The sequence below is a fragment of the Drosophila mojavensis genome, unplaced genomic scaffold (genome assembly GCF_018153725.1).
Source record: "Drosophila mojavensis isolate 15081-1352.22 unplaced genomic scaffold, ASM1815372v1 contig_42, whole genome shotgun sequence".
In the NCBI taxonomy this organism is placed as follows: domain Eukaryota; kingdom Metazoa; phylum Arthropoda; class Insecta; order Diptera; family Drosophilidae; genus Drosophila; species Drosophila mojavensis.
The window spans coordinates 35,594-59,956 of NW_025318865.1; the positions used below are offsets into that span (position 1 = coordinate 35,594).

The following is a 24,363-nucleotide window of genomic DNA, read 5'->3' on the forward strand; positions in this document are numbered from 1 at the left end:
AACAAATATGTACTTACCAATCTTACAACATGGCCGCCTCAACTAATTCCTGCTGCAAATAAAGACTAAAAACACAAGCAACAAAACAAAACGGGCTAAACTTCTAATTACATATGCAACACTCGCAACAAAACTTTCTAATAAAAGTGCAAAACCCTAAGTAAAAACAAAATAAATACGCTAAACAACCATAATTATAAATAAATAATCGATTTAACAAAGCAAATAATAAAAACACTTAACAATAAATTAATAAATAAAACAAATGTTAAAATGGATAGACAAAACAAATAAATAAACTTATAACTAATACACGATATTTCAATAATATACCCACCTCGCTATACACGCTACTGAGTGAATCTTGCAGTCAAATCTAACAAACAAAAAATAAATAAATAATAATAATAAATCCAAAAACTTAAATATAAACAAAGTTAAAGCCCATAGCAAGCTAATAATAAATTAATATTCTTACTAATAAAACCAACAATAAATAAAAATCTCAAAAAAAAATCAAGCAAAGCAAATAAATAAACAATCACGATATAAGAAATTCTAAATAAAGACGAACACTATGGAAAGAAACAAAGTAAGCAAAAGCCAGAAAATAAAGGGTGCCTATGAATAAATAGCAAGTCTCAGACTAGCCTCTCTCCTGGATCCACGGAGTACTTACAACCTGGACATAGCTACAAATAAGAGCATCGACAGCAGCGCCTTCTTCTGTCTTCCCCTCCGGGCCACTGAAGACTGGATGACAGCGACTGATGACGCCCCTAGAGTTATCAAATCAACAATACAACTAACAAACCAGCTAAATGTAATTATATTTAAGAATAGTAATCCAAATTAAATTTAAAGAATAGTAATCCAAATTGAATTTAAAGAATAGTAATCTAAATTGAATTTAACGAAGAAAATCTGACTTAGTCTTTACTCTTCCCCACCAAATTAAATCTGTATAAATAACTACAACTTTACTAGATAGATATATATATTATATAAAAAAGAAAACACTCAATTATTTGTAAAATTCAAACTTTATTAATAAACACTTATATTAAGTTTCGCCTACTACTAGCTTATAATACTTACCACATAAGTGAATTGTAAATAAGCTGCCAACTAATTTCTAGAAAGTACTAACGCAAAGCACTGAGAAATGAATAAAGACACCCTGTTCCCTCTTCTCTCACCTTTACGCTGCTGGGCAGCCTAAAGCTTGAGGCGAGAAAAAGCAGGGCAATTGTGTATGTGATTCCCTCGCATGCAGGCTGAAAAAGTTTATACTCTCATTAATAAATCACGAACACTTTATACAAGTACCAGACAGTGTCATCTTCAAGCGCTATCTGAAAGATACAACTCATTAAAATTTTACTGCTGAATTAAAGATACAAAATAGACAAATTAATACTTACAATCAACAAGCTGCTTGCGGCAAAACCTAAACTAAAACAAAAACAAAACAAATAAATAAATAAATAAAAATAAATAAAAATAAAAAAATAAATAAATAAAAAAAAAATAACTAGATTAGGCAACAGTAATAATTGAACAAAACTGGGAAGCTATGAAATTATACTCTAATAAGGAAAATAAACAAATGCTCTGCAACTTGCCCGCACACCTACAACTATCTAGTGAAATAATATACCTGCAGCAAACAAATAACATAATTCGCTATAGCTAACTTATAAAAACAAAAGTATACAATAATCCTCACATCTACAATCTACAAGCCCCTAAATCATAAATAGTCAAATTTATACTTACAATCAACAAGCTGCTCGCTGCAAAACCTAAACTAAAACAAAAACAAAAAAAAAAATAAAAATAAATAAATAAACAAAAAAAAAAAAAAATAACTAGAATAACATAATTTCACTATAACTAACTAATAATAACAATATTATACAATATTCCTCACAAATACAAACTACAAGCCTCCTAAACGATAAAAACTGGTAAACTATTTGACATCCCCAACATATTAATGCAATTCTAAATATCTAATAATATAATACAATACAACTAACTAGTAATTACACTATAACTAACTAATAATAATAATATAACTAATAAAACAACAATCAGATAAAAAAATAAAAATAAAAATCAAACAATAAATATATATAGCACATAACAACCAAACACTAAATCAAACGCTAATACTGAAGACAAGACAAGTCTAAGCAAGGAAAAGAAGCTGACAAAGCAGTAATCTTCAACAAGAAACAAAAGGAAGCAACTTTGATACCCACCCTCGCACGTATTGCTCACAAAAAATAAGAATAAATAAATAAAATAAATAAACAAATAAAATAAAATAAAAATAAAAATATATAAATTATAAAAGACCTATTAAATAACAACTTAGCTACCTGCGTATAATAAATAAACTTAATATAATCCAAACATAAACACCTAGTACGAACACATCCTAAAGTACGCTATTTGTCAAAATTCGATAGCCACAAAGGAAACAAATACTCTGCGCCATATATTAAAACTCAAATTACCCCAGGCAAATGCAATCTTAAACTTAAACTACTACACTAAATAACAAGACAAATATTCCTAAAAGACTAAAATTCACTAAATGAAACAAAGTCTAAACAAACAATAACTCAGACTAAGGGAAACAAGCAAAACAATAAACTAATGACAATTCTACAAACAAAACAATAACCTAAGAATAACAAATAACCTATTTATATACTATAAAATCAGACTTGGTAACTTTCCACGTCTTATCTGGAAATAAAAAGATTTATAATAATAAAGCCAGTCCTTTTGCTACATATATAAGCACATACTTACCCATCCATCATCAACTTGGCTGTCCTCTCTGGTGCCACCTGCAATGAAACAAATTACATTGAAACAATATAAACAACTTTAAACTATAACACAGTACTCACCAAACAATAATTAATTCCTGAATCCTAATAAATTGAAACTACTTACCAAACGAATCCAACCACCAAATAAGAACAAAGCTGAAAATACACAAAATGTTTAAAATTCGATAACGATAAAATTGTACAAAATACTAAAACTCGATAATGATAAAGTAAGCAACCCTACTCAAAGATAAATTGACGCGCAAGCTACGCTAGCACAAATTTAACAAATACCGCGCGCGAACACAAATAATTCTACGATCCAATAAAATAAATCATCGCAATACATGCAGTTGAACTACTCCAATAAATAAATCACCGCAATACATGCAGTCGAACTACTCCTGCCGACAACTTTTAATGATACTTAATATAATAAATATGCAAGTAAACGATGAAAACAAATATGTACTTACCAATCTTACAACATGGCCGCCTCAACTAATTCCTGCTGCAAATAAAGACTAAAAACACAAGCAACAAAACAAAACGGGCTAAACTTCTAATTACATATGCAACACTCGCAACAAAACTTTCTAATAAAAGTGCAAAACCCTAAGTAAAAACAAAATAAATACGCTAAACAACCATAATTATAAATAAATAATCGATTTAACAAAGCAAATAATAAAAACACTTAACAATAAATTAATAAATAAAACAAATGTTAAAATGGATAGACAAAACAAATAAATAAACTTATAACTAATACACGATATTTCAATAATATACCCACCTCGCTATACACGCTACTGAGTGAATCTTGCAGTCAAATCTAACAAACAAAAAATAAATAAATAATAATAATAAATCCAAAAACTTAAATATAAACAAAGTTAAAGCCCATAGCAAGCTAATAATAAATTAATATTCTTACTAATAAAACCAACAATAAATAAAAATCTCAAAAAAAAATCAAGCAAAGCAAATAAATAAACAATCACGATATAAGAAATTCTAAATAAAGACGAACACTATGGAAAGAAACAAAGTAAGCAAAAGCCAGAAAATAAAGGGTGCCTATGAATAAATAGCAAGTCTCAGACTAGCCTCTCTCCTGGATCCACGGAGTACTTACAACCTGGACATAGCTACAAATAAGAGCATCGACAGCAGCGCCTTCTTCTGTCTTCCCCTCCGGGCCACTGAAGACTGGATGACAGCGACTGATGACGCCCCTAGAGTTATCAAATCAACAATACAACTAACAAACCAGCTAAATGTAATTATATTTAAGAATAGTAATCCAAATTAAATTTAAAGAATAGTAATCCAAATTGAATTTAAAGAATAGTAATCTAAATTGAATTTAACGAAGAAAATCTGACTTAGTCTTTACTCTTCCCCACCAAATTAAATCTGTATAAATAACTACAACTTTACTAGATAGATATATATATGTATATAAAAAAGAAAACACTCAATTATTTGTAAAATTCAAACTTTATTAATAAACACTTATATTAAGTTTCGCCTACTACTAGCTTATAATACTTACCACATAAGTGAATTGTAAATAAGCTGCCAACTAATTTCTAGAAAGTACTAACGCAAAGCACTGAGAAATGAATAAAGACACCCTGTTCCCTCTTCTCTCACCTTTACGCTGCTGGGCAGCCTAAAGCTTGAGGCGAGAAAAAGCAGGGCAATTGTGTATGTGATTCCCTCGCATGCAGGCTGAAAAAAGTTTATACTCTCATTAATCAAACAAGAACACTTAATACAAGTACTAGACAGTGGCATCTTCAAGCGCTATCTGAAAGATACAACTCATTAAAATTTTACTGCTGAATTAAAGATACAAAATAGACAAATTAATACTTACAATCAACAAGCTGCTTGCGGCAAAACCTAAACTAAAACAAAAACAAAACAAATAAATAAATAAATAAAAATAAATAAAAATAAAAAAATAAATAAATAAAAAAAAAAATAACTAGATTAGGCAACAGTAATAATTGAACAAAACTGGGAAGCTATGAAATTATACTCTAATAAGGAAAATAAACAAATGCTCTGCAACTTGCCCGCACACCTACAACTATCTAGTGAAATAATATACCTGCAGCAAACAAATAACATAATTCGCTATAGCTAACTTATAAAAACAAAAGTATACAATAATCCTCACATCTACAATCTACAAGCCCCTAAATCATAAATAGTCAAATTTATACTTACAATCAACAAGCTGCTCGCTGCAAAACCTAAACTAAAACAAAAAAAAAAAAAAATAAAAATAAATAAATAAACAAAAATAAAAAAAATAACTAGAATAACATAATTTCACTATAACTAACTAATAATAACAATATTATACAATATTCCTCACAAATACAAACTACAAGCCTCCTAAACGATAAAAACTGGTAAACTATTTGACATCCCCAACATATTAATGCAATTCTAAATATCTAATAATATAATACAATACAACTAACTAGTAATTACACTATAACTAACTAATAATAATAATATAACTAATAAAACAACAATCAGATAAAAAAATAAAAATAAAAATCAAACAATAAATATATATAGCACATAACAACCAAACACTAAATCAAACGCTAATACTGAAGACAAGACAAGTCTAAGCAAGGAAAAGAAGCTGACAAAGCAGTAATCTTCAACAAGAAACAAAAGGAAGCAACTTTGATACCCACCCTCGCACGTATTGCTCACAAAAAATAAGAATAAATAAATAAAATAAATAAACAAATAAAATAAAATAAAAATAAAAATATATAAATTATAAAAGACCTATTAAATAACAACTTAGCTACCTGCGTATAATAAATAAACTTAATATAATCCAAACATAAACACCTAGTACGAACACATCCTAAAGTACGCTATTTGTCAAAATTCGATAGCCACAAAGGAAACAAATACTCTGCGCCATATATTAAAACTCAAATTACCCCAGGCAAATGCAATCTTAAACTTAAACTACTACACTAAATAACAAGACAAATATTCCTAAAAGACTAAAATTCACTAAATGAAACAAAGTCTAAACAAACAATAACTCAGACTAAGGGAAACAAGCAAAACAATAAACTAATGACAATTCTACAAACAAAACAATAACCTAAGAATAACAAATAACCTATTTATATACTATAAAATCAGACTTGGTAACTTTCCACGTCTTATCTGGAAATAAAAAGATTTATAATAATAAAGCCAGTCCTTTTGCTACATATATAAGCACATACTTACCCATCCATCATCAACTTGGCTGTCCTCTCTGGTGCCACCTGCAATGAAACAAATTACATTGAAACAATATAAACAACTTTAAACTATAACACAGTACTCACCAAACAATAATTAATTCCTGAATCCTAATAAATTGAAACTACTTACCAAACGAATCCAACCACCAAATAAGAACAAAGCTGAAAATACACAAAATGTTTAAAATTCGATAACGATAAAATTGTACAAAATACTAAAACTCGATAATGATAAAGTAAGCAACCCTACTCAAAGATAAATTGACGCGCAAGCTACGCTAGCACAAATTTAACAAATACCGCGCGCGAACACAAATAATTCTACGATCCAATAAAATAAATCATCGCAATACATGCAGTTGAACTACTCCAATAAATAAATCACCGCAATACATGCAGTCGAACTACTCCTGCCGACAACTTTTAATGATACTTAATATAATAAATATGCAAGTAAACGATGAAAACAAATATGTACTTACCAATCTTACAACATGGCCGCCTCAACTAATTCCTGCTGCAAATAAAGACTAAAAACACAAGCAACAAAACAAAACGGGCTAAACTTCTAATTACATATGCAACACTCGCAACAAAACTTTCTAATAAAAGTGCAAAACCCTAAGTAAAAACAAAATAAATACGCTAAACAACCATAATTATAAATAAATAATCGATTTAACAAAGCAAATAATAAAAACACTTAACAATAAATTAATAAATAAAACAAATGTTAAAATGGATAGACAAAACAAATAAATAAACTTATAACTAATACACGATATTTCAATAATATACCCACCTCGCTATACACGCTACTGAGTGAATCTTGCAGTCAAATCTAACAAACAAAAAATAAATAAATAATAATAATAAATCCAAAAACTTAAATATAAACAAAGTTAAAGCCCATAGCAAGCTAATAATAAATTAATATTCTTACTAATAAAACCAACAATAAATAAAAATCTCAAAAAAAAATCAAGCAAAGCAAATAAATAAACAATCACGATATAAGAAATTCTAAATAAAGACGAACACTATGGAAAGAAACAAAGTAAGCAAAAGCCAGAAAATAAAGGGTGCCTATGAATAAATAGCAAGTCTCAGACTAGCCTCTCTCCTGGATCCACGGAGTACTTACAACCTGGACATAGCTACAAATAAGAGCATCGACAGCAGCGCCTTCTTCTGTCTTCCCCTCCGGGCCACTGAAGACTGGATGACAGCGACTGATGACGCCCCTAGAGTTATCAAATCAACAATACAACTAACAAACCAGCTAAATGTAATTATATTTAAGAATAGTAATCCAAATTAAATTTAAAGAATAGTAATCCAAATTGAATTTAAAGAATAGTAATCTAAATTGAATTTAACGAAGAAAATCTGACTTAGTCTTTACTCTTCCCCACCAAATTAAATCTGTATAAATAACTACAACTTTACTAGATAGATATATATATGTATATAAAAAGAAAACACTCAATTATTTGTAAAATTCAAACTTTATTAATAAACACTTATATTAAGTTTCGCCTACTACTAGCTTATAATACTTACCACATAAGTGAATTGTAAATAAGCTGCCAACTAATTTCTAGAAAGTACTAACGCAAAGCACTGAGAAATGAATAAAGACACCCTGTTCCCTCTTCTCTCACCTTTACGCTGCTGGGCAGCCTAAAGCTTGAGGCGAGAAAAAGCAGGGCAATTGTGTATGTGATTCCCTCGCATTAAAAAACATGCAGGCTGAAAGCAGTTTATACTCTCATTAATCAAACAAGAACACTTAATACAAGTACTAGACAGTGGCATCTTCAAGCGCTATCTGAAAGATACAACTCATTAAAATTTTACTGCTGAATTAAAGATACAAAATAGACAAATTAATACTTACAATCAACAAGCTGCTTGCGGCAAAACCTAAACTAAAACAAAAAACAAAACAAATAAATAAATAAATAAAAATAAATAAAAATAAAAAAATAAATAAATAAAAAAAAAATAACTAGATTAGGCAACAGTAATAATTGAACAAAACTGGGAAGCTATGAAATTATACTCTAATAAGGAAAATAAACAAATGCTCTGCAACTTGCCCGCACACCTACAACTATCTAGTGAAATAATATACCTGCAGCAAACAAATAACATAATTCGCTATAGCTAACTTATAAAAACAAAAGTATACAATAATCCTCACATCTACAATCTACAAGCCCCTAAATCATAAATAGTCAAATTTATACTTACAATCAACAAGCTGCTCGCTGCAAAACCTAAACTAAAACAAAAAAAAAAAAAAAATAAAAATAAATAAATAAACAAAAATAAAAAAAATAACTAGAATAACATAATTTCACTATAACTAACTAATAATAACAATATTATACAATATTCCTCACAAATACAAACTACAAGCCTCCTAAACGATAAAAACTGGTAAACTATTTGACATCCCCAACATATTAATGCAATTCTAAATATCTAATAATATAATACAATACAACTAACTAGTAATTACACTATAACTAACTAATAATAATAATATAACTAATAAAACAACAATCAGATAAAAAAATAAAAATAAAAATCAAACAATAAATATATATAGCACATAACAACCAAACACTAAATCAAACGCTAATACTGAAGACAAGACAAGTCTAAGCAAGGAAAAGAAGCTGACAAAGCAGTAATCTTCAACAAGAAACAAAAGGAAGCAACTTTGATACCCACCCTCGCACGTATTGCTCACAAAAAATAAGAATAAATAAATAAAATAAATAAACAAATAAAATAAAATAAAAATAAAAATATATAAATTATAAAAGACCTATTAAATAACAACTTAGCTACCTGCGTATAATAAATAAACTTAATATAATCCAAACATAAACACCTAGTACGAACACATCCTAAAGTACGCTATTTGTCAAAATTCGATAGCCACAAAGGAAACAAATACTCTGCGCCATATATTAAAACTCAAATTACCCCAGGCAAATGCAATCTTAAACTTAAACTACTACACTAAATAACAAGACAAATATTCCTAAAAGACTAAAATTCACTAAATGAAACAAAGTCTAAACAAACAATAACTCAGACTAAGGGAAACAAGCAAAACAATAAACTAATGACAATTCTACAAACAAAACAATAACCTAAGAATAACAAATAACCTATTTATATACTATAAAATCAGACTTGGTAACTTTCCACGTCTTATCTGGAAATAAAAAGATTTATAATAATAAAGCCAGTCCTTTTGCTACATATATAAGCACATACTTACCCATCCATCATCAACTTGGCTGTCCTCTCTGGTGCCACCTGCAATGAAACAAATTACATTGAAACAATATAAACAACTTTAAACTATAACACAGTACTCACCAAACAATAATTAATTCCTGAATCCTAATAAATTGAAACTACTTACCAAACGAATCCAACCACCAAATAAGAACAAAGCTGAAAATACACAAAATGTTTAAAATTCGATAACGATAAAATTGTACAAAATACTAAAACTCGATAATGATAAAGTAAGCAACCCTACTCAAAGATAAATTGACGCGCAAGCTACGCTAGCACAAATTTAACAAATACCGCGCGCGAACACAAATAATTCTACGATCCAATAAAATAAATCATCGCAATACATGCAGTTGAACTACTCCAATAAATAAATCACCGCAATACATGCAGTCGAACTACTCCTGCCGACAACTTTTAATGATACTTAATATAATAAATATGCAAGTAAACGATGAAAACAAATATGTACTTACCAATCTTACAACATGGCCGCCTCAACTAATTCCTGCTGCAAATAAAGACTAAAAACACAAGCAACAAAACAAAACGGGCTAAACTTCTAATTACATATGCAACACTCGCAACAAAACTTTCTAATAAAAGTGCAAAACCCTAAGTAAAAACAAAATAAATACGCTAAACAACCATAATTATAAATAAATAATCGATTTAACAAAGCAAATAATAAAAACACTTAACAATAAATTAATAAATAAAACAAATGTTAAAATGGATAGACAAAACAAATAAATAAACTTATAACTAATACACGATATTTCAATAATATACCCACCTCGCTATACACGCTACTGAGTGAATCTTGCAGTCAAATCTAACAAACAAAAAATAAATAAATAATAATAATAAATCCAAAAACTTAAATATAAACAAAGTTAAAGCCCATAGCAAGCTAATAATAAATTAATATTCTTACTAATAAAACCAACAATAAATAAAAATCTCAAAAAAAAATCAAGCAAAGCAAATAAATAAACAATCACGATATAAGAAATTCTAAATAAAGACGAACACTATGGAAAGAAACAAAGTAAGCAAAAGCCAGAAAATAAAGGGTGCCTATGAATAAATAGCAAGTCTCAGACTAGCCTCTCTCCTGGATCCACGGAGTACTTACAACCTGGACATAGCTACAAATAAGAGCATCGACAGCAGCGCCTTCTTCTGTCTTCCCCTCCGGGCCACTGAAGACTGGATGACAGCGACTGATGACGCCCCTAGAGTTATCAAATCAACAATACAACTAACAAACCAGCTAAATGTAATTATATTTAAGAATAGTAATCCAAATTAAATTTAAAGAATAGTAATCCAAATTGAATTTAAAGAATAGTAATCTAAATTGAATTTAACGAAGAAAATCTGACTTAGTCTTTACTCTTCCCCACCAAATTAAATCTGTATAAATAACTACAACTTTACTAGATAGATATATATATGTATATAAAAAAGAAAACACTCAATTATTTGTAAAATTCAAACTTTATTAATAAACACTTATATTAAGTTTCGCCTACTACTAGCTTATAATACTTACCACATAAGTGAATTGTAAATAAGCTGCCAACTAATTTCTAGAAAGTACTAACGCAAAGCACTGAGAAATGAATAAAGACACCCTGTTCCCTCTTCTCTCACCTTTACGCTGCTGGGCAGCCTAAAGCTTGAGGCGAGAAAAAGGCAGGGCATTGTATTGTGTATGTGATTCCCTCGCATGCAGGCTGAAAAATGTTTAATCATTAATAAATCACGAACACTTTATACAAGTACCAGACAGTGTCATCTTCAAGCGCTATCTGAAAGATACAACTCATTAAAATTTTACTGCTGAATTAAGGACACAAAATAGACAAATTAATACTTACAACCAACAAGCTGCTTGCTGCAAAACCTAAACTAAAACAAAACAAAACAATATATAGATAAATAAATAAAAATAAATAAAATAAATAAAAAAAAAATAAAAACAAAAAAAAAAAAAAAAAAAAAAAAATAAATAAAATAAATAAAAAAAAAATAGGTTAGAACAGTAATAATTGAACAATACTGGGAAGCTATGAAATTATACTCTAATAAGGCCATCAAAACGCTTTACCCACACACAAGCTTCGTAAGCAGTTTATACTCTCATTAATCAAACAAGAACACTTAATACAAGTACTAGACAGTGGCATCTTCAAGCGCTATCTGAAAGATACAACTCATTAAAATTTTACTGCTGAATTAAAGATACAAAATAGACAAATTAATACTTACAATCAACAAGCTGCTTGCGGCAAAACCTAAACTAAAACAAAAACAAAAACAAATAAATAAATAAATAAAAATAAATAAAAATAAAAAAAAATAAATAAAAAAAAAAATAACTAGATTAGGCAACAGTAATAATTGAACAAAACTGGGAAGCTATGAAATTATACTCTAATAAGGAAAATAAACAAATGCTCTGCAACTTGCCCGCACACCTACAACTATCTAGTGAAATAATATACCTGCAGCAAACAAATAACATAATTCGCTATAGCTAACTTATAAAAACAAAAGTATACAATAATCCTCACATCTACAATCTACAAGCCCCTAAATCATAAATAGTCAAATTTATACTTACAATCAACAAGCTGCTCGCTGCAAAACCTAAACTAAAAAACAAAAAAAAAAAAATAAAAATAAATAAATAAACAAAAATAAAAAAAATAACTAGAATAACATAATTTCACTATAACTAACTAATAATAACAATATTATACAATATTCCTCACAAATACAAACTACAAGCCTCCTAAACGATAAAAACTGGTAAACTATTTGACATCCCCAACATATTAATGCAATTCTAAATATCTAATAATATAATACAATACAACTAACTAGTAATTACACTATAACTAACTAATAATAATAATATAACTAATAAAACAACAATCAGATAAAAAAATAAAAATAAAAATCAAACAATAAATATATATAGCACATAACAACCAAACACTAAATCAAACGCTAATACTGAAGACAAGACAAGTCTAAGCAAGGAAAAGAAGCTGACAAAGCAGTAATCTTCAACAAGAAACAAAAGGAAGCAACTTTGATACCCACCCTCGCACGTATTGCTCACAAAAAATAAGAATAAATAAATAAAATAAATAAACAAATAAAATAAAATAAAAATAAAAATATATAAATTATAAAAGACCTATTAAATAACAACTTAGCTACCTGCGTATAATAAATAAACTTAATATAATCCAAACATAAACACCTAGTACGAACACATCCCTAAAGTACGCTATTTGTCAAAATTCGATAGCCACAAAGGAAACAAATACTCTGCGCCATATATTAAAACTCAAATTACCCCAGGCAAATGCAATCTTAAACTTAAACTACTACACTAAATAACAAGACAAATATTCCTAAAAGACTAAAATTCACTAAATGAAACAAAGTCTAAACAAACAATAACTCAGACTAAGGGAAACAAGCAAAACAATAAACTAATGACAATTCTACAAACAAAACAATAACCTAAGAATAACAAATAACCTATTTATATACTATAAAATCAGACTTGGTAACTTTCCACGTCTTATCTGGAAATAAAAAGATTTATAATAATAAAGCCAGTCCTTTTGCTACATATATAAGCACATACTTACCCATCCATCATCAACTTGGCTGTCCTCTCTGGTGCCACCTGCAATGAAACAAATTACATTGAAACAATATAAACAACTTTAAACTATAACACAGTACTCACCAAACAATAATTAATTCCTGAATCCTAATAAATTGAAACTACTTACCAAACGAATCCAACCACCAAATAAGAACAAAGCTGAAAATACACAAAATGTTTAAAATTCGATAACGATAAAATTGTACAAAATACTAAAACTCGATAATGATAAAGTAAGCAACCCTACTCAAAGATAAATTGACGCGCAAGCTACGCTAGCACAAATTTAACAAATACCGCGCGCGAACACAAATAATTCTACGATCCAATAAAATAAATCATCGCAATACATGCAGTTGAACTACTCCAATAAATAAATCACCGCAATACATGCAGTCGAACTACTCCTGCCGACAACTTTTAATGATACTTAATATAATAAATATGCAAGTAAACGATGAAAACAAATATGTACTTACCAATCTTACAACATGGCCGCCTCAACTAATTCCTGCTGCAAATAAAGACTAAAAACACAAGCAACAAAACAAAACGGGCTAAACTTCTAATTACATATGCAACACTCGCAACAAAACTTTCTAATAAAAGTGCAAAACCCTAAGTAAAAACAAAATAAATACGCTAAACAACCATAATTATAAATAAATAATCGATTTAACAAAGCAAATAATAAAAACACTTAACAATAAATTAATAAATAAAACAAATGTTAAAATGGATAGACAAAACAAATAAATAAACTTATAACTAATACACGATATTTCAATAATATACCCACCTCGCTATACACGCTACTGAGTGAATCTTGCAGTCAAATCTAACAAACAAAAAATAAATAAATAATAATAATAAATCCAAAAACTTAAATATAAACAAAGTTAAAGCCCATAGCAAGCTAATAATAAATTAATATTCTTACTAATAAAACCAACAATAAATAAAAATCTCAAAAAAAAAATCAAGCAAAGCAAATAAATAAACAATCACGATATAAGAAATTCTAAATAAAGACGAACACTATGGAAAGAAACAAAGTAAGCAAAAGCCAGAAAATAAAGGGTGCCTATGAATAAATAGCAAGTCTCAGACTAGCCTCTCTCCTGGATCCACGGAGTACTTACAACCTGGACATAGCTACAAATAAGAGCATCGACAGCAGCGCCTTCTTCTGTCTTCCCCTCCGGGCCACTGAAGACTGGATGACAGCGACTGATGACGCCCCTAGAGTTATCAAATCAACAATACAACTAACAAACCAGCTAAATGTAATTATATTTAAGAATAGTAATCCAAATTAAATTTAAAGAATAGTAATCCAAATTGAATTTAAAGAATAGTAATCTAAATTGAATTTAACGAAGAAAATCTGACTTAGTCTTTACTCTTCCCCACCAAATTAAATCTGTATAAATAACTACAACTTTACTAGATAGATATATATATGTATATAAAAAAGAAAACACTCAATTATTTGTAAAATTCAAACTTTATTAATAAACACTTATATTAAGTTTCGCCTACTACTAGCTTATAATACTTACCACATAAGTGAATTGTAAATAAGCTGCCAACTAATTTCTAGAAAGTACTAACGCAAAGCACTGAGAAATGAATAAAGACACCCTGTTCCCTCTTCTCTCACCTTTACGCTGCTGGGCAGCCTAAAGCTTGAGGCGAGAAAAAGCAGGGCAATTGTGTATGTGATTCCCTCGCATGCAGGCTGAAAAAGTTTATACTCATTTCATTAATAAACAAGAACACTTAATACAAGTACCTAGACAGTGGCATCTTCAAGCGCTATCTGAAAGATACAACTCATTAAAATTTTACTGCTGAATTAAAGATACAAAATAGACAAATTAATACTTACAATCAACAAGCTGCTTGCGGCAAAAACCTAAACTAAAACAAAAACAAAACAAATAAATAAATAAATAAAAATAAAAATAAAAAAAAAATAAAAAAATAAATAAATAAAATAAAAAAAAAAATAACTAGATTAGGCAACAGTAATAATTGAACAAAACTGGGAAGCTATGAAATTATACTCTAATAAGGAAAATAAACAAATGCTCTGCAACTTGCCCGCACACCTACAACTATCTAGTGAAATAATATACCTGCAGCAAACAAATAACATAATTCACTATAGCTAACTTATAAAAACAAAAGTATACAATAATCCTCACATCTACAATCTACAAGCCCCTAAATCATAAATAGTCAAATTTATACTTACAATCAACAAGCTGCTCGCTGCAAAACCTAAACTAAAAACAAAAAAAAAAAAAAATAAAAATAAATAAATAAACAAAAATAAAAAAAATAACTAGAATAACATAATTTCACTATAACTAACTAATAATAACAATATTATACAATATTCCTCACAAATACAAACTACAAGCCTCCTAAACGATAAAAACTGGTAAACTATTTGACATCCCCAACATATTAATGCAATTCTAAATATCTAATAATATAATACAATACAACTAACTAGTAATTACACTATAACTAACTAATAATAATAATATAACTAATAAAACAACAATCAGATAAAAAAATAAAAATAAAAATCAAACAATAAATATATATAGCACATAACAACCAAACACTAAATCAAACGCTAATACTGAAGACAAGACAAGTCTAAGCAAGGAAAAGAAGCTGACAAAGCAGTAATCTTCAACAAGAAACAAAAGGAAGCAACTTTGATACCCACCCTCGCACGTATTGCTCACAAAAAATAAGAATAAATAAATAAAATAAATAAACAAATAAAATAAAATAAAAATAAAAATATATAAATTATAAAAGACCTATTAAATAACAACTTAGCTACCTGCGTATAATAAATAAACTTAATATAATCCAAACATAAACACCTAGTACGAACACATCCTAAAGTACGCTATTTGTCAAAATTCGATAGCCACAAAGGAAACAAATACTCTGCGCCATATATTAAAACTCAAATTACCCCAGGCAAATGCAATCTTAAACTTAAACTACTACACTAAATAACAAGACAAATATTCCTAAAAGACTAAAATTCACTAAATGAAACAAAGTCTAAACAAACAATAACTCAGACTAAGGGAAACAAGCAAAACAATAAACTAATGACAATTCTACAAACAAAACAATAACCTAAGAATAACAAATAACCTATTTATATACTATAAAATCAGACTTGGTAACTTTCCACGTCTTATCTGGAAATAAAAAGATTTATAATAATAAAGCCAGTCCTTTTGCTACATATATAAGCACATACTTACCCATCCATCATCAACTTGGCTGTCCTCTCTGGTGCCACCTGCAATGAAACAAATTACATTGAAACAATATAAACAACTTTAAACTATAACACAGTACTCACCAAACAATAATTAATTCCTGAATCCTAATAAATTGAAACTACTTACCAAACGAATCCAACCACCAAATAAGAACAAAGCTGAAAATACACAAAATGTTTAAAATTCGATAACGATAAAATTGTACAAAATACTAAAACTCGATAATGATAAAGTAAGCAACCCTACTCAAAGATAAATTGACGCGCAAGCTACGCTAGCACAAATTTAACAAATACCGCGCGCGAACACAAATAATTCTACGATCCAATAAAATAAATCATCGCAATACATGCAGTTGAACTACTCCAATAAATAAATCACCGCAATACATGCAGTTGAACTACTCCTGCCGACAACTTTTAATGATACTTAATATAATAAATATGCAAGTAAACGATGAAAACAAATATGTACTTACCAATCTTACAACATGGCCGCCTCAACTAATTCCTGCTGCAAATAAAGACTAAAAACACAAGCAACAAAACAAAACGGGCTAAACTTCTAATTACATATGCAACACTCGCAACAAAACTTTCTAATAAAAGTGCAAAACCCTAAGTAAAAACAAAATAAATACGCTAAACAACCATAATTATAAATAAATAATCGATTTAACAAAGCAAATAATAAAAACACTTAACAATAAATTAATAAATAAAACAAATGTTAAAATGGATAGACAAAACAAATAAATAAACTTATAACTAATACACGATATTTCAATAATATACCCACCTCGCTATACACGCTACTGAGTGAATCTTGCAGTCAAATCTAACAAACAAAAAATAAATAAATAATAATAATAAATCCAAAAACTTAAATATAAACAAAGTTAAAGCCCATAGCAAGCTAATAATAAATTAATATTCTTACTAATAAAACCAACAATAAATAAAAATCTCAAAAAAAAATCAAGCAAAGCAAATAAATAAACAATCACGATATAAGAAATTCTAAATAAAGACGAACACTATGGAAAGAAACAAAGTAAGCAAAAGCCAGAAAATAAAGGGTGCCTATGAATAAATAGCAAGTCTCAGACTAGCCTCTCTCCTGGATCCACGGAGTACTTACAACCTGGACATAGCTACAAATAAGAGCATCGACAGCAGCGCCTTCTTCTGTCTTCCCCTCCGGGCCACTGAAGACTGGATGACAGCGACTGATGACGCCCCTAGAGTTATCAAATCAACAATACAACTAACAAACCAGCTAAATGTAATTATATTTAAGAATAGTAATCCAAATTAAATTTAAAGAATAGTAATCCAAATTGAATTTAAAGAATAGTAATCTAAATTGAATTTAACGAAGAAAATCTGACTTAGTCTTTACTCTTCCCCACCAAATTAAATCTGTATAAATAACTACAACTTTACTAGATAGATATATATATGTATATAAAAAAGAAAACACTCAATTATTTGTAAAATTCAAACTTTATTAATAAACACTTATATTAAGTTTCGCCTACTACTAGCTTATAATACTTACCACATAAGTGAATTGTAAATAAGCTGCCAACTAATTTCTAGAAAGTACTAACGCAAAGCACTGAGAAATGAATAAAGACACCCTGTTCCCTCTTCTCTCACCTTTACGCTGCTGGGCAGCCTAAAGCTTGAGGCGAGAAAAAGCAGGGCAATTGTGTATGTGATTCCCTCGCATGCAGGCTGAAAAAGTTTATACTCTCATTAATAAATCACGAACACTTTATACAAGTACCAGACAGTGTCATCTTCAAGCGCTATCTGAAAGATACAACTCATTAAAATTTTACTGCTGAATTAAGGACACAAAATAGACAAATTAATACTTACAACCAACAAGCTGCTTGCTGCAAAACCTAAACTAAAACAAAACAAAACAATATATAGATAAATAAATAAAAATAAATAAAATAAATAAAAAAAAAAAAAAAAAAAAAAAAAAAAAAAAAAATAAATAAAATAAAAAAAAAAAATAACTAGATTAGGCAACAGTAATAATTGAACAATACTGGGAAGCTATGAAATTATACTCTAATAAGGCCATCAAAACGCTTACCCACACACAAGCTTCGTAAGCAGTTTATACTCTCATTAATCAAACAAGAACACTTAATACAAGTACTAGACAGTGGCATCTTCAAGCGCTATCTGAAAGATACAACTCATTAAAATTTTACTGCTGAATTAAAGATACAAAATAGACAAATTAATACTTACAATCAACAAGCTGCTTGCGGCAAAACCTAAACTAAAACAAAAACAAAACAAATAAATAAATAAATAAAAATAAATAAAAATAAAAAAAAAATAAATAAAAAAAAAAAATAACTAGATTAGGCAACAGTAATAATTGAACAAAACTGGGAAGCTATGAAATTATACTCTAATAAGGAAAATAAACAAATGCTCTGCAACTTGCCCGCACACCTACAACTATCTAGTGAAATAATATACCTGCAGCAAACAAATAACATAATTCGCTATAGCTAACTTATAAAAACAAAAGTATACAATAATCCTCACATCTACAATCTACAAGCCCCTAAATCATAAATAGTCAAATTTATACTTACAATCAACAAGCTGCTCGCTGCAAAACCTAAACTAAAACAAAAAAAAAAAAAAAAAATAAAAATAAATAAATAAACAAAAATAAAAAAAATAACTAGAATAACATAATTTCACTATAACTAACTAATAATAACAATATTATACAATATTCCTCACAAATACAAACTACAAGCCTCCTAAACGATAAAAACTGGTAAACTATTTGACATCCCCAACATATTAATGCAATTCTAAATATCTAATAATATAATACAATACAACTAACTAGTAATTACACTATAACTAACTAATAATAATAATATAACTAATAAAACAACAATCAGATAAAAAAATAAAAATAAAAATCAAACAATAAATATATATAGCACATAACAACCAAACACTAAATCAAACGCTAATACTGAAGACAAGACAAGTCTAAGCAAGGAAAAGAAGCTGACAAAGCAGTAATCTTCAACAAGAAACAAAAGGAAGCAACTTTGATACCCACCCTCGCACGTATTGCTCACAAAAAATAAGAATAAATAAATAAAATAAATAAACAAATAAAATAAAATAAAAATAAAAATATATAAATTATAAAAGACCTATTAAATAACAACTTAGCTACCTGCGTATAATAAATAAACTTAATATAATCCAAACATAAACACCTAGTACGAACACATCCTAAAGTACGCTATTTGTCAAAATTCGATAGCCACAAAGGAAACAAATACTCTGCGCCATATATTAAAACTCAAATTACCCCAGGCAAATGCAATCTTAAACTTAAACTACTACACTAAATAACAAGACAAATATTCCTAAAAGACTAAAATTCACTAAATGAAACAAAGTCTAAACAAACAATAACTCAGACTAAGGGAAACAAGCAAAACAATAAACTAATGACAATTCTACAAACAAAACAATAACCTAAGAATAACAAATAACCTATTTATATACTATAAAATCAGACTTGGTAACTTTCCACGTCTTATCTGGAAATAAAAAGATTTATAATAATAAAGCCAGTCCTTTTGCTACATATATAAGCACATACTTACCCATCCATCATCAACTTGGCTGTCCTCTCTGGTGCCACCTGCAATGAAACAAATTACATTGAAACAATATAAACAACTTTAAACTATAACACAGTACTCACCAAACAATAATTAATTCCTGAATCCTAATAAATTGAAACTACTTACCAAACGAATCCAACCACCAAATAAGAACAAAGCTGAAAATACACAAAATGTTTAAAATTCGATAACGATAAAATTGTACAAAATACTAAAACTCGATAATGATAAAGTAAGCAACCCTACTCAAAGATAAATTGACGCGCAAGCTACGCTAGCACAAATTTAACAAATACCGCGCGCGAACACAAATAATTCTACGATCCAATAAAATAAATCATCGCAATACATGCAGTTGAACTACTCCAATAAATAAATCACCGCAATACATGCAGTCGAACTACTCCTGCCGACAACTTTTAATGATACTTAATATAATAAATATGCAAGTAAACGATGAAAACAAATATGTACTTACCAATCTTACAACATGGCCGCCTCAACTAATTCCTGCTGCAAATAAAGACTAAAAACACAAGCAACAAAACAAAACGGGCTAAACTTCTAATTACATATGCAACACTCGCAACAAAACTTTCTAATAAAAGTGCAAAACCCTAAGTAAAAACAAAATAAATACGCTAAACAACCATAATTATAAATAAATAATCGATTTAACAAAGCAAATAATAAAAACACTTAACAATAAATTAATAAATAAAACAAATGTTAAAATGGATAGACAAAACAAATAAATAAACTTATAACTAATACACGATATTTCAATAATATACCCACCTCGCTATACACGCTACTGAGTGAATCTTGCAGTCAAATCTAACAAACAAAAAATAAATAAATAATAATAATAAATCCAAAAACTTAAATATAAACAAAGTTAAAGCCCATAGCAAGCTAATAATAAATTAATATTCTTACTAATAAAACCAACAATAAATAAAAATCTCAAAAAAAAAATCAAGCAAAGCAAATAAATAAACAATCACGATATAAGAAATTCTAAATAAAGACGAACACTATGGAAAGAAACAAAGTAAGCAAAAGCCAGAAAATAAAGGGTGCCTATGAATAAATAGCAAGTCTCAGACTAGCCTCTCTCCTGGATCCACGGAGTACTTACAACCTGGACATAGCTACAAATAAGAGCATCGACAGCAGCGCCTTCTTCTGTCTTCCCCTCCGGGCCACTGAAGACTGGATGACAGCGACTGATGACGCCCCTAGAGTTATCAAATCAACAATACAACTAACAAACCAGCTAAATGTAATTATATTTAAGAATAGTAATCCAAATTAAATTTAAAGAATAGTAATCCAAATTGAATTTAAAGAATAGTAATCTAAATTGAATTTAACGAAGAAAATCTGACTTAGTCTTTACTCTTCCCCACCAAATTAAATCTGTATAAATAACTACAACTTTACTAGATAGATATATATATGTATATAAAAAAGAAAACACTCAATTATTTGTAAAATTCAAACTTTATTAATAAACACTTATATTAAGTTTCGCCTACTACTAGCTTATAATACTTACCACATAAGTGAATTGTAAATAAGCTGCCAACTAATTTCTAGAAAGTACTAACGCAAAGCACTGAGAAATGAATAAAGACACCCTGTTCCCTCTTCTCTCACCTTTACGCTGCTGGGCAGCCTAAAGCTTGAGGCGAGAAAAAAGCAGGGCAATTGTGTATGTGATTCCCTCGCATGCAGGCTGAAAAAGTTTATACTCTCATTAATAAATCACGAACACTTTATACAAGTACCAGACAGTGTCATCTTCAAGCGCTATCTGAAAGATACAACTCATTAAAATTTTACTGCTGAATTAAGGACACAAAATAGACAAATTAATACTTACAACCAACAAGCTGCTTGCTGCAAAACCTAAACTAAAACAAAACAAAACAATATATAGATAAATAAATAAAAATAAATAAAATAAATAAAAAAAAAAAAAAAAAAAAAAAAATAAAAAAAAAAAAAAAAAAAAATAAAATAAAAAAAAAAAAAAAAATAACTAGATTAGGCAACAGTAATAATTGAACAATACTGGGAAGCTATGAAATTATACTCTAATAAGGCCATCAAAACGCTTACCCACACACAAGCTTCGTAAGCAGTTTATACTCTCATTAATCAAACAAGAACACTTAATACAAGTACTAGACAGTGGCATCTTCAAGCGCTATCTGAAAGATACAACTCATTAAAATTTTACTGCTGAATTAAAGATACAAAATAGACAAATTAATACTTACAATCAACAAGCTGCTTGCGGCAAAACCTAAACTAAAACAAAAACAAAACAAATAAATAAATAAATAAAAATAAATAAAAATAAAAAAAAATAAATAAAAAAAAAAAAATAACTAGATTAGGCAACAGTAATAATTGAACAAAACTGGGAAGCTATGAAATTATACTCTAATAAGGAAAATAAACAAATGCTCTGCAACTTGCCCGCACACCTACAACTATCTAGTGAAATAATATACCTGCAGCAAACAAATAACATAATTCGCTATAGCTAACTTATAAAAACAAAAGTATACAATAATCCTCACATCTACAATCTACAAGCCCCTAAATCATAAATAGTCAAATTTATACTTACAATCAACAAGCTGCTCGCTGCAAAACCTAAACTAAAAAAAAAAAAAAAAAAAAAAAAAAATAAATAAATAAACAAAAAAAAAAAAAAAATAACTAGAATAACATAATTTCACTATAACTAACTAATAATAACAATATTATACAATATTCCTCACAAATACAAACTACAAGCCTCCTAAACGATAAAAACTGGTAAACTATTTGACATCCCCAACATATTAATGCAATTCTAAATATCTAATAATATAATACAATACAACTAACTAGTAATTACACTATAACTAACTAATAATAATAATATAACTAATAAAACAACAATCAGATAAAAAAATAAAAATAAAAATCAAACAATAAATATATATAGCACATAACAACCAAACACTAAATCAAACGCTAATACTGAAGACAAGACAAGTCTAAGCAAGGAAAAGAAGCTGACAAAGCAGTAATCTTCAACAAGAAACAAAAGGAAGCAACTTTGATACCCACCCTCGCACGTATTGCTCACAAAAAAATAAGAATAAATAAATAAAATAAATAAACAAATAAAATAAAATAAAAATAAAAATATATAAATTATAAAAGACCTATTAAATAACAACTTAGCTACCTGCGTATAATAAATAAACTTAATATAATCCAAACATAAACACCTAGTACGAACACATCCTAAAGTACGCTATTTGTCAAAATTCGATAGCCACAAAGGAAACAAATACTCTGCGCCATATATTAAAACTCAAATTACCCCAGGCAAATGCAATCTTAAACTTAAACTACTACACTAAATAACAAGACAAATATTCCTAAAAGACTAAAATTCACTAAATGAAACAAAGTCTAAACAAACAATAACTCAGACTAAGGGAAACAAGCAAAACAATAAACTAATGACAATTCTACAAACAAAACAATAACCTAAGAATAACAAATAACCTATTTATATACTATAAAATCAGACTTGGTAACTTTCCACGTCTTATCTGGAAATAAAAAGATTTATAATAATAAAGCCAGTCCTTTTGCTACATATATAAGCACATACTTACCCATCCATCATCAACTTGGCTGTCCTCTCTGGTGCCACCTGCAATGAAACAAATTACATTGAAACAATATAAACAACTTTAAACTATAACACAGTACTCACCAAACAATAATTAATTCCTGAATCCTAATAAATTGAAACTACTTACCAAACGAATCCAACCACCAAATAAGAACAAAGCTGAAAATACACAAAATGTTTAAAATTCGATAACGATAAAATTGTACAAAATACTAAAACTCGATAATGATAAAGTAAGCAACCCTACTCAAAGATAAATTGACGCGCAAGCTACGCTAGCACAAATTTAACAAATACCGCGCGCGAACACAAATAATTCTACGATCCAATAAAATAAATCATCGCAATACATGCAGTTGAACTACTCCAATAAATAAATCACCGCAATACATGCAGTTGAACTACTCCTGCCGACAACTTTTAATGATACTTAATATAATAAATATGCAAGTAAAC

General features: G+C 28.5%; 10 long non-coding RNA genes across 18 annotated transcripts; 6 read left to right on the forward strand and 4 right to left on the reverse strand.

The window, feature by feature from the left end:
- Window positions 1-489: 489 nt before the first annotated feature.
- On the forward strand, window positions 490-878 carry LOC116804704. Its single transcript, XR_006357291.1, has 2 exons — window positions 490-592; window positions 646-878. It is a non-coding gene; the product is annotated as an uncharacterized LOC116804704 (long non-coding RNA).
- A 2,919-nt stretch (window positions 879-3,797) lies between these two features.
- LOC116804838 lies at window positions 3,798-4,186 on the forward strand. The gene is made up of 2 exons (XR_004364855.2): window positions 3,798-3,900; window positions 3,954-4,186. It is a non-coding gene; the product is annotated as an uncharacterized LOC116804838 (long non-coding RNA).
- Window positions 4,187-4,523: 337 nt separating this feature from the next.
- On the reverse strand, window positions 4,524-6,422 carry LOC122757310. Of its 3 annotated transcripts, none has more exons than XR_006357294.1 (3): window positions 6,135-6,422; window positions 5,091-6,068; window positions 4,524-4,765 (listed from the first exon to the last, which is right to left on the reverse strand). It is a non-coding gene; the product is annotated as an uncharacterized LOC122757310 (long non-coding RNA). The 3 variants fall into 3 exon arrangements; XR_006357293.1 differs by having other exon boundaries at window positions 4,524-4,665; window positions 4,735-4,765; window positions 5,091-6,422; XR_006357292.1 differs by having other exon boundaries at window positions 5,091-6,422.
- A 683-nt stretch (window positions 6,423-7,105) lies between these two features.
- On the forward strand, window positions 7,106-7,628 carry LOC116804759. Its single transcript, XR_004364768.2, has 2 exons — window positions 7,106-7,208; window positions 7,262-7,628. It is a non-coding gene; the product is annotated as an uncharacterized LOC116804759 (long non-coding RNA).
- Window positions 7,629-10,423: 2,795 nt separating this feature from the next.
- LOC122757309 lies at window positions 10,424-11,012 on the forward strand. Its single transcript, XR_006357290.1, has 2 exons — window positions 10,424-10,526; window positions 10,580-11,012. It is a non-coding gene; the product is annotated as an uncharacterized LOC122757309 (long non-coding RNA).
- A 221-nt stretch (window positions 11,013-11,233) lies between these two features.
- Window positions 11,234-12,127, reverse strand: LOC122757316. 3 transcript variants are annotated; one of them, XR_006357309.1, is made up of 3 exons: window positions 11,592-11,794; window positions 11,362-11,392; window positions 11,234-11,292 (listed from the first exon to the last, which is right to left on the reverse strand). It is a non-coding gene; the product is annotated as an uncharacterized LOC122757316 (long non-coding RNA). The 3 variants fall into 3 exon arrangements; XR_006357307.1 differs by adding an exon at window positions 12,108-12,127 and having other exon boundaries at window positions 11,240-11,387; window positions 11,592-11,783; XR_006357308.1 differs by having other exon boundaries at window positions 11,240-11,292; window positions 11,362-11,387.
- A 1,310-nt stretch (window positions 12,128-13,437) lies between these two features.
- LOC122757315 lies at window positions 13,438-14,921 on the forward strand. Its single transcript, XR_006357300.1, has 2 exons — window positions 13,438-14,227; window positions 14,281-14,921. It is a non-coding gene; the product is annotated as an uncharacterized LOC122757315 (long non-coding RNA).
- Window positions 14,922-15,508: 587 nt separating this feature from the next.
- Window positions 15,509-18,700, reverse strand: LOC116804708. Of its 3 annotated transcripts, XR_006357303.1 has the most exons (4): window positions 18,611-18,700; window positions 16,579-18,410; window positions 16,478-16,515; window positions 15,509-16,411 (listed from the first exon to the last, which is right to left on the reverse strand). It is a non-coding gene; the product is annotated as an uncharacterized LOC116804708 (long non-coding RNA). The 3 variants fall into 3 exon arrangements; XR_006357302.1 differs by having other exon boundaries at window positions 15,509-16,515; XR_006357301.1 differs by having other exon boundaries at window positions 16,478-18,410.
- A 1,759-nt stretch (window positions 18,701-20,459) lies between these two features.
- LOC122757314 lies at window positions 20,460-21,735 on the forward strand. The gene is made up of 2 exons (XR_006357299.1): window positions 20,460-21,249; window positions 21,303-21,735. It is a non-coding gene; the product is annotated as an uncharacterized LOC122757314 (long non-coding RNA).
- Window positions 21,736-21,906: 171 nt separating this feature from the next.
- Window positions 21,907-22,859, reverse strand: LOC116804802. Of its 3 annotated transcripts, none has more exons than XR_006357306.1 (3): window positions 22,840-22,859; window positions 22,323-22,514; window positions 21,907-22,109 (listed from the first exon to the last, which is right to left on the reverse strand). It is a non-coding gene; the product is annotated as an uncharacterized LOC116804802 (long non-coding RNA). The 3 variants fall into 3 exon arrangements; XR_006357304.1 differs by lacking the exon at window positions 22,840-22,859 and having other exon boundaries at window positions 21,907-22,014; window positions 22,084-22,109; window positions 22,323-22,527; XR_006357305.1 differs by lacking the exon at window positions 22,840-22,859 and having other exon boundaries at window positions 21,907-22,014; window positions 22,084-22,114; window positions 22,323-22,527.
- Between the last annotated feature and the right edge of the window lie 1,504 nt (window positions 22,860-24,363).